We start from the raw sequence: 11453 nt of genomic DNA on the forward strand, positions 1-11453 counted from the left end.
AACCACCACTAGCGGAGAAGAGACATCGGAAGAACTCATCAAGCAAGATCAACACTTTCAAATAATCCCATCCTGGGCAGACGAAAAGACAAGCCACAAAGGGAATTCTGATAAAGGAGCTGTCCTCAAAATGCCACAAGCGCTCGCAGTTGGCATCTCCTGGCCTGTTATTTTTCCTGTGCCAAGTATGCAGGCTGTTAAAAGCAGATTGCTAGAGGGGACATCCTGGGTCCTGACTTGAAGGTAATGAGAGGATCCATTGACAATATCCCAGCCTTTTAACTGAGAGAATCTCCTTCCTGAGCTCATTGACATCGACAGGGCTCTCAGTGGGGAGAGCTGTCTGGTACCAGTCTTCTCCCTGGCAAATAGATCCCCTGTTCTCAGGAGGAGGCACAAGCAGAGATTGTGTGGGTGAGCTAGTCCTTTCAGCTCTTCTGCTGTAACATGAAATGGGCAAAGAAAGCCGTTTGTTTTGCTGCACTGGTCCAAGTCAGGAGGAAATACAAAGTATATGGTGTGTTGTTGTTGTTGTTTTAGCGGCAGAGTATAAATCCATAAAACATAAATATGAAGTGATGTACTGGACCAACTTCTGTTGTGGTAAGGGTACGGCAAGTTCTGAGTTATATTGGATTGTTCATTGAGGAGAACAGGGGGTTCTGGGTGATGGTCAACAAAGTTATTGGAATTCATGGCCCTAACTTAGTCATGTTCATTATGTTCAATGGGTCTACTCTGATTAAAACTTAGTTGAATACCACACTGTGTAGTTCAAAGGCTTGCATATTCTCTGTGTCAGTGTTTCTCAAACAACTGTCTCCAGCTGTTTTAGGACTACAACTCCCATCACAGGAACCAACCCCGGGGGGCCGAGGTCCTTCAGCCCCCTCAATAAAACATTTGAGGGGCCCCCCAGTTGATGGGCATTGCCGTTCAAATAGTGTGCATGTGCTGTGTCTTGTGATCGATAATGCCAGGTAGGGCTTACCTGGGATCCCCCAATATTTTATTGAAGTTGGCACCCCTGACTCCCATCATCCTTAGCTAGCAGGACCAGTGGTCAGGGATGATGGGAATTGCAGTCTAACAACAGCTGGTGAGCCAAGTTTGAGAAACTCTGCTCTATGCAATATACATTTTCCTCTCCCTCAAGTGCCATCTCACAGCAGCCGGTCTATCAGGATGCAGCAGATTGAGAGAAGGGAAACGGGCATTATCACCTGCTCTACTGAGTCCCCCACCCCTAGTCTGCACCCCGATTGACTGCGGCTCTCCAGGGTTTCAGATAGGGACCTTTGACAGCCCTTCTTGGAGATGCTGAGGGTGGAGCCAGCGATCTTCTGCATGTAAAGTATGTACATGCACAGAAGCCAATAGATTCAGACGAATGAATTTTGTAGGCCCATATTCAAGTTCGTACATACACTACCTATTCTCCTGATTCCGTCTCCTGAAGCCCTAGTGATTGTAAAAAAAAGAAAAAAAGAAACCGCAAACCTCCCACAGGCTCATAAAGCAATCAGAAGCCAAAGATTAAAAAAAGGGGTGGGGGGAGAAAAGTATCTGTTCTCTGCTCACTGAAGATGTCCCACCACCACCCAGACCAGAGACTCCTCTTGGGTTTGACATGGTTCCGAATTCCAGCCTCTTCCCCATGCTATTGGGAGTGTCCCCCTAGCTGCGGCCGAGGGCACTGCGCTATCTGCCGAGGCCTGGGCTCAGGTATGCCTCCAATTCCCTGGAGTGACAGGAATGCCCTTTGTGGAAGGCAAGATTAGAGGCAGCACACGGCTGCACAGCCTCGGCCCAGGTGACAGGAGAAGCGAGCCCCACGCTCTGTTGAAAAACAAGACGGAGGCGAGAGAGAGAGAAAAGTGACAGCCTTGGAAGGAGTCCAGTGGAAGGGGGGGGGGAGGTTTGAGGAAGAGTCTTCTGCACAAAGGGCCAGCCTGTCTTCACACCTGCTCGGACATCCAGGGAGCACGGAGGCCCAAGGCGTACAGTTGTGGGGAGGGGGGGACACGCACACACACTGACAGATAGAAGCAGGGGGGAAATAATTCTCACTGAAAGAAGCATGTCATTGGGAGATAGCTCCGTGAGACACTTCAAATAAAGGGAAGCAGCCGTGGTGACAGGATACATTCTTTGCCTCAAATGTGCTGCAGGGCTGTGAGTGCCAGAGAGACATCGGGGAGGGGCCAGGGGGCGACGGCATGCGGGGGGATGGAGAGCAGAGAGAGAGAGAGAAGGCTATTTGAGTCGCATCAAAGGCGACTCCCAGTGACACGCAGTTGAAAGCCCTTGTGCAACGATAGCCGGCCTGAAAGCCGGCTCGGCACGGGACGCTTTGTTCTTTGATTGGCCCAGTCACTTCGCTCTCCGCTTTCCCAACACTGGGCAAAAACAAGCAGGCCGGGAGCTGGGCATGCATCCTTCTCATGGAGGCAGGCCAGGGCATCTGGAGGCGTGAGGCCAATGCTACGTTCCCATTCTTAAGTTCCATTGGTCCAGCCTTTCAAGCACAAGTCCAACAAACCCAAAAGTTCTGCCGCCTTTTGTTTTTCTCCTCACAGCAACCCTGTGAAGTAGGCCGAGGGAGATAGTGAGTGACCCAACGTCACCCAGTGGGGTGGAGATTCAAAAATGGGTCCCCCCAGGTCCAGGATTCCAAGCACAACACCACACTCAGCACATGCAGTGCAACTCAGCAGGGCAAGACCAAATTTGTGTGTGTGTGTGTACTTTTAAAGTGCAGCAGAGTGGATGGGATGGGGAGCTGAATTCTCCACCACCACCCTTTGAAGATAAGTTATTTCTATTCACGGGGTCCTACCAGGGGGACCATGCCTGTAAAGATTAATGTGGGGAAGGAAAGGATTCACACCCCGTTCCTACAAGGTTAATGGTATATTTAACTCTTCTCCTTCCCTTACCACTCCCATCCCTGCTTTTTAGAGATTCGGCAGTGGCCAAGTCATCATATCGACCGCAGCACAATCCTATACTTGGAAGTGAGCCCTGTTATATCTGATGAGATTTAAATCCAGTAGGTGTGCACACACCGGAAGTGGGAAAGCTTTCTGCATCCAAAATGGCCACATTCCCTCAGGGGGTCACATGCCAGTCGTGGGCTGGGCCAGAACCAAAAGTGGGTGAGACCACCCTCTCCACCCCCATCCCTTCCCTTTCCCCCACACCGCCCCTCCTTCAGTCTATCCACACACAAGCACATCCCATTCTTCTCTCTCTCTCTCTCTCTCTCACTCACTCACACACACACACACATCTTCAAATTGCATTGAGGAAAGGCCTGTACATTGCAGCTTGGAGAAGCTTGGAGATTCTCAGTTCAGGCTCCTCTCCATGATGCTTGGGTGCAGTTGGGAATTTATGTAGCTGAATGTGCCTATCGGCTATTTGGCAAGGAAAGGAGAATGGCAGGGACTAAATCCAGCCAAACCAGCATGGCCAATTGTTGGGAATGATGGGCTTTCTTATTCCACAACAGCTGAAGGACCTTCTAACTGGGGCTACGTATGTCCAGATCCAGCTAATGGAATGGGTTTAGGAATCACATGCCCAAGGACTATTTCCACAAATAATTCCCATTGGAATTAAGGCCAGGCGGAACAACTCTGTCTTACAGGCCCTGCGGAAAGAAATCAGATCCTGCAGGGCCCTGGTCTCATGAGGCAGAGCGTTCCACCAGGCCGGAGCCAGAGTTGAAAAGGCCCTGGCTCTGGTTGAAGTTAATCTAACTTCCATAGGGCCCGGGACCACTAGGGTGTTGCTATTTATGGACCTTGAGGCTCTCCATGGGCATACCGGGAGAGGCGGTCCCTTAGGTACGAGGGTCCTAGGCCGTGAAGGGCTTTAAAGGTCAAAAGCAGCACCTTAAATCTGACCCTGTACTCCACCGGGAGCCAGTGCAGCTTGAAAAGCACTGGGTGAATATGCTCCCATGGCAGAGACCCCATGAGGAGCCTCGCTGCAGCATTACGCCCCCGCTGGAGTTTCTGGGACAGCTTCCAGGGCAGCCCCGCGTAGAGCGAATTACAGTAGTCGAGTATTAGGAGAATATTGCACTAAAAGGATGAAAAATTTTCATGAGGGCTTTTTTTGTAAAATTGTAAATGGATGTGGAAATGTAGAGAACACAACTTAAGAGTGGGGTGGGGGGAAGGAACTGAGCGAAACTGAAAATGACAGGGGGCATTTCCAACCCTACCTGGGTATGCCAGGGTTTGACCTTCTTCATGCAATGCTCTACATCTGAGCTGCAGTCCTTCCCCAAAGTAGCCCTCAGTGTAAATGAGTATGAAAGGGGGGGGAAGTAAGTATTTCCCCAACTCACACAATATCACATGTTTCTGTTCAGCATGGTGAACCCACATTAGTGATGGCAAATGTGAAATTAAATGCAAGTATGCCCTAGAGGCTTTTGCATCCTCGCACAGAGACCTCTGGGGGTATCCTCATTTTTGGCATTGGGGAAAGTTCTTCACCCTGGGGTGGGTGGACCTTCGTGGGCCAAAGTGCAGAGTGAGCATGGAGGGAAGACAGTACTGTTCTTATGCTGGTGAAGCCTGACATCACAAGGGAGCCTAATCTAGAGTGCAAGACCCTGCAAGCTGTCATAAACCACAAGTATCTGTCCTGGATACTTTCCCAAATTGACCAAAGACTGCACTGGTTGGACAAGGCTTGTCTATGTCTTATGGTAGATTATGCACACTGTGACCACATAGATATCGTCATCATACATATACACAATTTTTTGGTTTTTTTTAATGGATCTCTCAAGGAACCCAGGCTGAAAATTCTCCATGAAATCTGAACTAACTCCTAGCAAAACTTCTTTTCTTTGGTTTTTTTAGGTAGTGGTGGGAACTGAAGAACTTTTCTCAGGATTTCCTGTTTGGAAGTGGCGACAAGGGCGAGCTGGGTTCAGTTTGCAGTGCTGTCATTCTGATGCTTGTCTCTAGATTTCAAACAATTTCTTTTTAAAAACCACTAAAATGCTAGGAGAGTCGCCAGTAATCCCTGCTATGGTGCTGTAAAGTGTAGTGTTTATTTTTTATTTTTTTAAAAAAGAAAGCTGATGCATTTAAAGCCATTCAACTCCTGGCCCAGACAGGAATATTCCAGACTAATTTGCTGATAATTGAGTTTTCCTTGGAAAAAATCTATGTCCCCTTCTCCTCACAGTGATATAGAATGAAATCAGTACAGACCAGTACCATTCCACCCAATTTCTCTGTACCACCGGCCTTACAACATTCACTGGTGTTTGTAGGCCAGCGGGTGACACATCAAAAAGAAAGTGAAGCCACAATGAACCCAACATATCTCTTTGTTCTTCTGGTGGGGTCTATGGAAGCAAACAAAATAGATGGCTGCCTCACTAACCTCAGCACTGGTGGTCAACACAGAAGAAGGCATATAGAGGGCCCCCTTGAGACTGGTGTGTGTGTGTGTGTATTCTGCCACATGTGACACACAGTACATTAGTGGTGGATTTATACTGGACTATCCACACCTCATTCCAAATTATTAGCTGTTCTGCAATGTTTCCCCAGTGTTGCTGCATTACTGCCATGTGCAGGCAAAAGCTTGCACTACAGTGCAACCAGTGCCAGATTTATGTATAAGCTAAACAAGCTATAGCTTAGGGCCCCACTCTCTTGGGGCCCCCAAAAAAAATTAAATGAAAAAAACAACTGGATGTACATTTCCAAAATATAAGATAAAAAAACAAATAAAGCCTACGTACAGCATCACTGTTTTGTTTTGTGTAGGCTCCTATGATGTAAGTAATGGGCCATGCCTCCTAGCCTGCTCCCTAAAATATCACTGGTTTGCTATTATTATTTCATGTTATAGCAAGTTTCTAGAGACTAGATTATGAGTCTTTATAAATAGTGTGTCTAAAGGAACTTTTGTTATTGCCAAATGCCAATGTGTTTGCATTATTAAGTTTGTTATGAATAAAAATCATTTTAATTTAGAGCTTAATAACTATTTCACTATTAATATACTTCTTAATTGTATTTCACTATAAATATACTTCTTCTTAATTGTATTTCAGTTGAACAATTACTTTGATAAAATACATATTTTGTTATGTGCAAATGGCTTTAGATACCTATTAGCTCCATAAATATTCAACACAAAAAACAGCAACAATTTGTTGTTGACAGAGGACAGCTGGACATATAAAGGGCCCCATTACCTTCAGTAGCTTAGGGCCTCATCAAACCTAAATCCGGCCCTGAGTGCAACGAAAGCAGAGCAGAAAGTAACACAGAACATTCGTGGTATGAAAAGCTACAGGATTTCAGCAGGAAGTTACAGGACATGCGCTGATTGGCACTGAAGCAGTATGTTCGTCCTGAAGCATCTCAAGGTGTGAATCGTTTTGAAAGCAGAATCACACGTAACCACCCCAATATCATGAGCACAAATTCTTGTGAGTCACATAATTCAAAAAATGGTGTCTGCAGGGTCCCATCATCTCCTGAGTTGCAGTAAGTGGGAGAGGCAACCGTGTGTGGTGCTCAGTTGGTGCTGAGCCCATCAACACATCCCTGGAATGGCTTAAAAGGAATCTTCATGTTGCACCAGTGCCCTTCATGTTTCCCTGCCACCCTTTGAGGATCGCTTTTGTTGTAAGGATGCTAGGAATCTCTTCCAAGCAAAGTCCCAGAAACCACTTTATCTTCATCTAAATACTTTAGAGCTGCTTTGTGGATCATCCCCCAGACATGCTGTTTATGAGATCACCTAATACACTTATTTTTTCGTGCTCATTAAAACGCGTTTGAAGTGAAGATGATGGAGGGAAGCTGCTTGCGACGCTGCCTCCCCTTCAACAGGACAAACATTCAAGAACATCTGTCCATGAGCCTGGTCGGCTAAGAAAGCCAAAATAATTTAGGCAATTGCACCCCCACGTGGTAAATCACAGTGTCTGCACCAGCAAAAGACAGACTGTTCTCAAAAAGTGCTTTCCACTTCAACTGTGCAAACCCGTTCTCAGTCAATCTTGTTTACTTACTTCTGGAATCCCAGTTGTTTCCGGATCCTTCTCTGAGACTGCAAACTTATTAAGGAAACGGATAGGTATTTTGGGCTTTCTTGAAAAGATTTCACCTTGCATTTCTCATGACTAGTGCTATAAACATGAATTAAATGCACAAGAACCATAATAAAGGAGGACTCCAGGCTTTAGAAGCTGGCCGTGTGACCCACTACAATAGACTCCTAGCATGTTGTTATGCTGAAAAGTACACGCTATGCACCATGTCAAGCGCTAAGAGCCAGTGAAACTAGCTTTCTCTCTGCCACATAATAAAAGCTGTTTTATCTAACTGCTAATACCCACATGCTCCCATAGCCATAGCAATGCTTCTTTTTTCAGTGACCTTGAAGACCTGCTTAATGAGAATCTGAGTGGTTTAGCTATGAAACTTTGAAACTGTTCTGGGCAGATCTGGAGATCTCTGGCATCTTGGTATCATTGTTGTCGTTGTCATCACCTCTTCATTCTTCACTCTGCTGGATGCCCCTCTACTTTGTGTGGGAGCATTTTTGCACTTCTCAAATTAGGGGGCAAAGGGCAAAGGAGACCCATCCCTCTTACCTTCTGAAATGTCCCCTAGCTGTTATTTTAAGATGCCTATGGTGGGCATGATTTGGCTAAGTTGGGAGGAAAGAACAGGACAGGGCTTGCGAGCTTCCCTTAGCTGCCCCCTTTCCCCTATAACATGACCACTACTTATGGAGCGATAGGAGGAATCTCAAAATGCTATAAAGGCGCGTATTTTCAGAGCACACAGTGGCATTCTCCTCTGGCTTAATGTGCGAAAGGAATGTGTTATCAGACAGACTGAACTGGGAAAATAGGCTTTTGATGCCATCATAATATGCAAGGGTGCTATTTCTAGGACACTGAGGTTCCCTTGTCTTAATTGTTCCCACCATCCTCAACCTACATACCAAAAGAGTAGTGTATGAAGAGGAAGTTCCTTTTGTTGCCAGGCTTTCTCTCTTGGAAGCATCAAGGGGCGTTGAACGTTGGTTCTGTTCCACCTGCTTCTCTCTCCTTGCTCCTGAATATTGTCTCCACAATGGCCTTGCTATTAGGTCACACAGATCCAGGTCAGACGTGCAATAATGCAACGCCTGCACATGAGAGACGTGTGCTGTCAGGCTCATTGCTTGACTTTGCCAAAATGCATTCTAGATGGATGGCGTCCTTTGGGTGATATTGTTCCCCCAGGGGACAATGGCAACAATGAAGCCTGGATTAAGTCAATCCCAGAAGAATGCCCTGTTCTTCTGAACATGGAGTCAATTCACCAAGATGATCCAAGGCTAACAATCATTCCCCTCCACACCCCACAGCTTTGTTCCATGCAAACATCAAAAGCCTTGTTGTTCCATTCCTTTGAACTCTGCAAATTTGAGCTCCATCAAACCAAAGGAGAAACAAATTCCAAAATGAAAAGTCTCTCTCCAGTGAGGATGACCTGCCCAGGAATACTGAAAGCTATGGGTGATATCTGGAAGACTCCCTGCTTACTGCAGTTGGAAGAAGGCCATACTTACAACTGCCAAGAAGGATCCAGCTGAGGTTCTACAGATTACGTGTAAAATTCTTAGCAATGCAATGTATGGGTCCTTAACCAACTTTTGGGTGGGGAGCTGACATAGGTTACGACATCATATACAGTATTACTGTTATAACCAGCCTCAAAGGTTTCCTTCCGAGGGTGGAACTATGTGTTGCTAAGTAATTGTGGGCTTCCCATATCCATGTTTACCTCATAACGCTAATTCTAAACCAGGTTGGAATTTGCAGAGGAAAATCAGTGGGCAAGAAAAGGTTGCTTAACCCTCTTCCTCCCTGTTGATTCTCTCCCTCTCTCTTTCCTGATGGCTTTCCACTATTCAGAGACCAGGCATAAGTCCTCTAGCATAGTGAGGTTATTGAAATGGCCTGGGAGTGCAGAGTTGCAGGGGAGAACTGGTGATTGATCCTGTTGGCATGTTGAGAATACACGTTGGCTCAGTCCATCCAGAAATCAGCATATTGAAACTTTGCCATCTAACACTGACAGCCTTATGGAAGAAAATTGAGAGAAAGAAGGAATCAGGTGAAGCTAACATTGGACCCATGGCCCAGATGGCTTTGTTTAGTGTAAGGATATGGTTTTTCATGTAGCCATACATATTATAAAGGTTGTGAACTGAAAAGCGGGATATACCGGTAAATCTATGTGGTAATAAACAAACACACAGGGGGAAAATGAACAACCCATAACTCCTGAATGTGTGCACTGGGTCTGCTTTCCATGTTGAAGCTTCTTTCTTCTTTCCAGAGAATCACAGTTATTATGCAGCCACACATCATGAGACCTGAGCCTTACCTATATCATTAGTCATCTTTTGATTTGGGAACAGGCCTCTCTGACCATCTTTCCTGACTCTCGGACATGGTCCAAGTCTTATCCAAGGGAGCCAGGCAAAAAAACCACTAAAAATGGGGTGGAAATAAATAAATGCAATTTAACCTCCAGTAGAACTCTCTGCAGATGAGAGATGGGTAGAGACAAAGGTTCTCAGGAGATGAACATGACAACAGGAAGATGAAGGCTCTTAGCTTGGCTCCCAGAGAGATTCTCTGATGAGCTGAGACAGAGATGATATCAAAGCAAGGGTCTCCCCTCCACAGCTTTGGAGATTAAGTGATTAATGGCTTTTATTGTCATTTGCAAGATCCTAGGAAGAGGAATACTTGGCCGGATTAGGCAGGTGGAGTCTCTCTCCCCTGCCCCTTTCATTGTGCTCTCCTGACAGAGACAGTAGGACCTCAAAGAGGAGAAGCTGCAGTGATGACAGACAGGACATGTCCCCGAAGAGTAGGCCTCCTTCATCAACCTCTTTGCCCCCTCTCTCCCTTAAGTTTGCAGGCTCCAAGTTGCGCATGCCTCCATAAGGAAAAAACGCAGTGCATCCTTAGCTGCACATCTGGGGCGCGGCTACAGTCACTGAGGGCACCAAAGTGGTTAAGAGTTTGCTCGCTGTCATGGTAGGCTGCTATAACATTGAGAGCAGTTGTGCAAACATGGCCTCTTCTTACTCAACTTGCAAAATCTGCATCTCACTGAAGAAGAGGAAGAATACAGCCTTGCGGTAATGGCAGCAAAGTGGTCTCCATGAAATCTGAGTGCTTTAGTTCTTGCCTGCGAGTAGGATCCTAATAGTGTGATCCTAGGCGTGTTCAATCCTAGCCATTTGTTTGGGGTTGCAGCCTAATGTGTCCAGGACTAGGCAAACCTCAGGCTTGTTGGGGGGGGGGGTCTACTTCATTTTTTGCTAGAACCCTGAGGTATGGCAACCAATGCCTGGTGTGAAAGAAATACATTTAGAGTTAAGTAATTTTCAGCCCAGGAAATTGGTTTGGGTACCAGAACAAAATGGAGCTCAAGGCCCTTCCTTACAAACCCCCACTACCATAAGCTTCCTTCATTTCAGCAGTGTAATTTAGGAGAACCTTTCGTTGTCACTGCTATTGTAAAGCAGCCAGGAGATAAAAAATTTTTTGCTGATCTACTGCAAATTATGCAGTCGGCCCTGATCTAACTTCTGCCCACCACTGACTTAGTCTATCCACAATGCAGATACTTGGTATAAAATAAAGGGTAATTCCACCCACTTTATGGTTAATCAAGCCATCCATTCCTTTGTGTTATGACTAGAGCGTCCCCTGCAAAATGGTGAAATGGCTGTTTGCTCCCTCTCCCATCCAGAGGCACTATTTACATGCCATATGTATGTGATTCTGCCTCAGGAGCACCCAATTTAAAGCCAAAAAGAGTTCTGGTTCTGTCTCCTAGCTCAATCTATACACAAGTGAGGTTGCGATGGGCTAAAGCCCAAACGGTGCTATGTGGCTCCTGCACAACAGGATCAGGCTGACTCTAGTCTTGCCTGGTCCACTTTAAAAACAAAAACTAGATTCCTCATTGCCCACCAATGTATTCTAAATATAAGGGTTCTCTTAACAGTTAAGGCAGAACTAATCTGGGTTATGTGAAGGCCATAGCTCAGCAGTAGCAGAACATCTGGTTTGCACCCGGAAGTTCCAAGGTTCCAACCCCGGAATCTGAATGACCCTGTTCTGAAGCCCCAGGGAACTGCTGCCAGTCAGTGTAGTCGATACTAAGTTAGATGGGCCAGACTGCTTCCTGTGTTAGGCCTATAAGTATAGGCTGTTGCTTATGGGCATATCAAATGACATGACGGAGCCCAGTGTGGTCCAGCATTTGTTTCAAAAGGAAAGCAAAGTACCAAAGCCAATCTGCTGCTGCTGGTCTGGAGCCGCAGAAGAGATCAGGAAGGACTAAGGCACAACTCCTTTCAGGTGCTTATTTGATTAAATC

The sequence above is a fragment of the Podarcis filfolensis genome (assembly GCF_964270895.1).
Source record: "Podarcis filfolensis genome assembly, chromosome: 2".
Lineage (NCBI taxonomy): Eukaryota > Metazoa > Chordata > Lepidosauria > Squamata > Lacertidae > Podarcis > Podarcis filfolensis.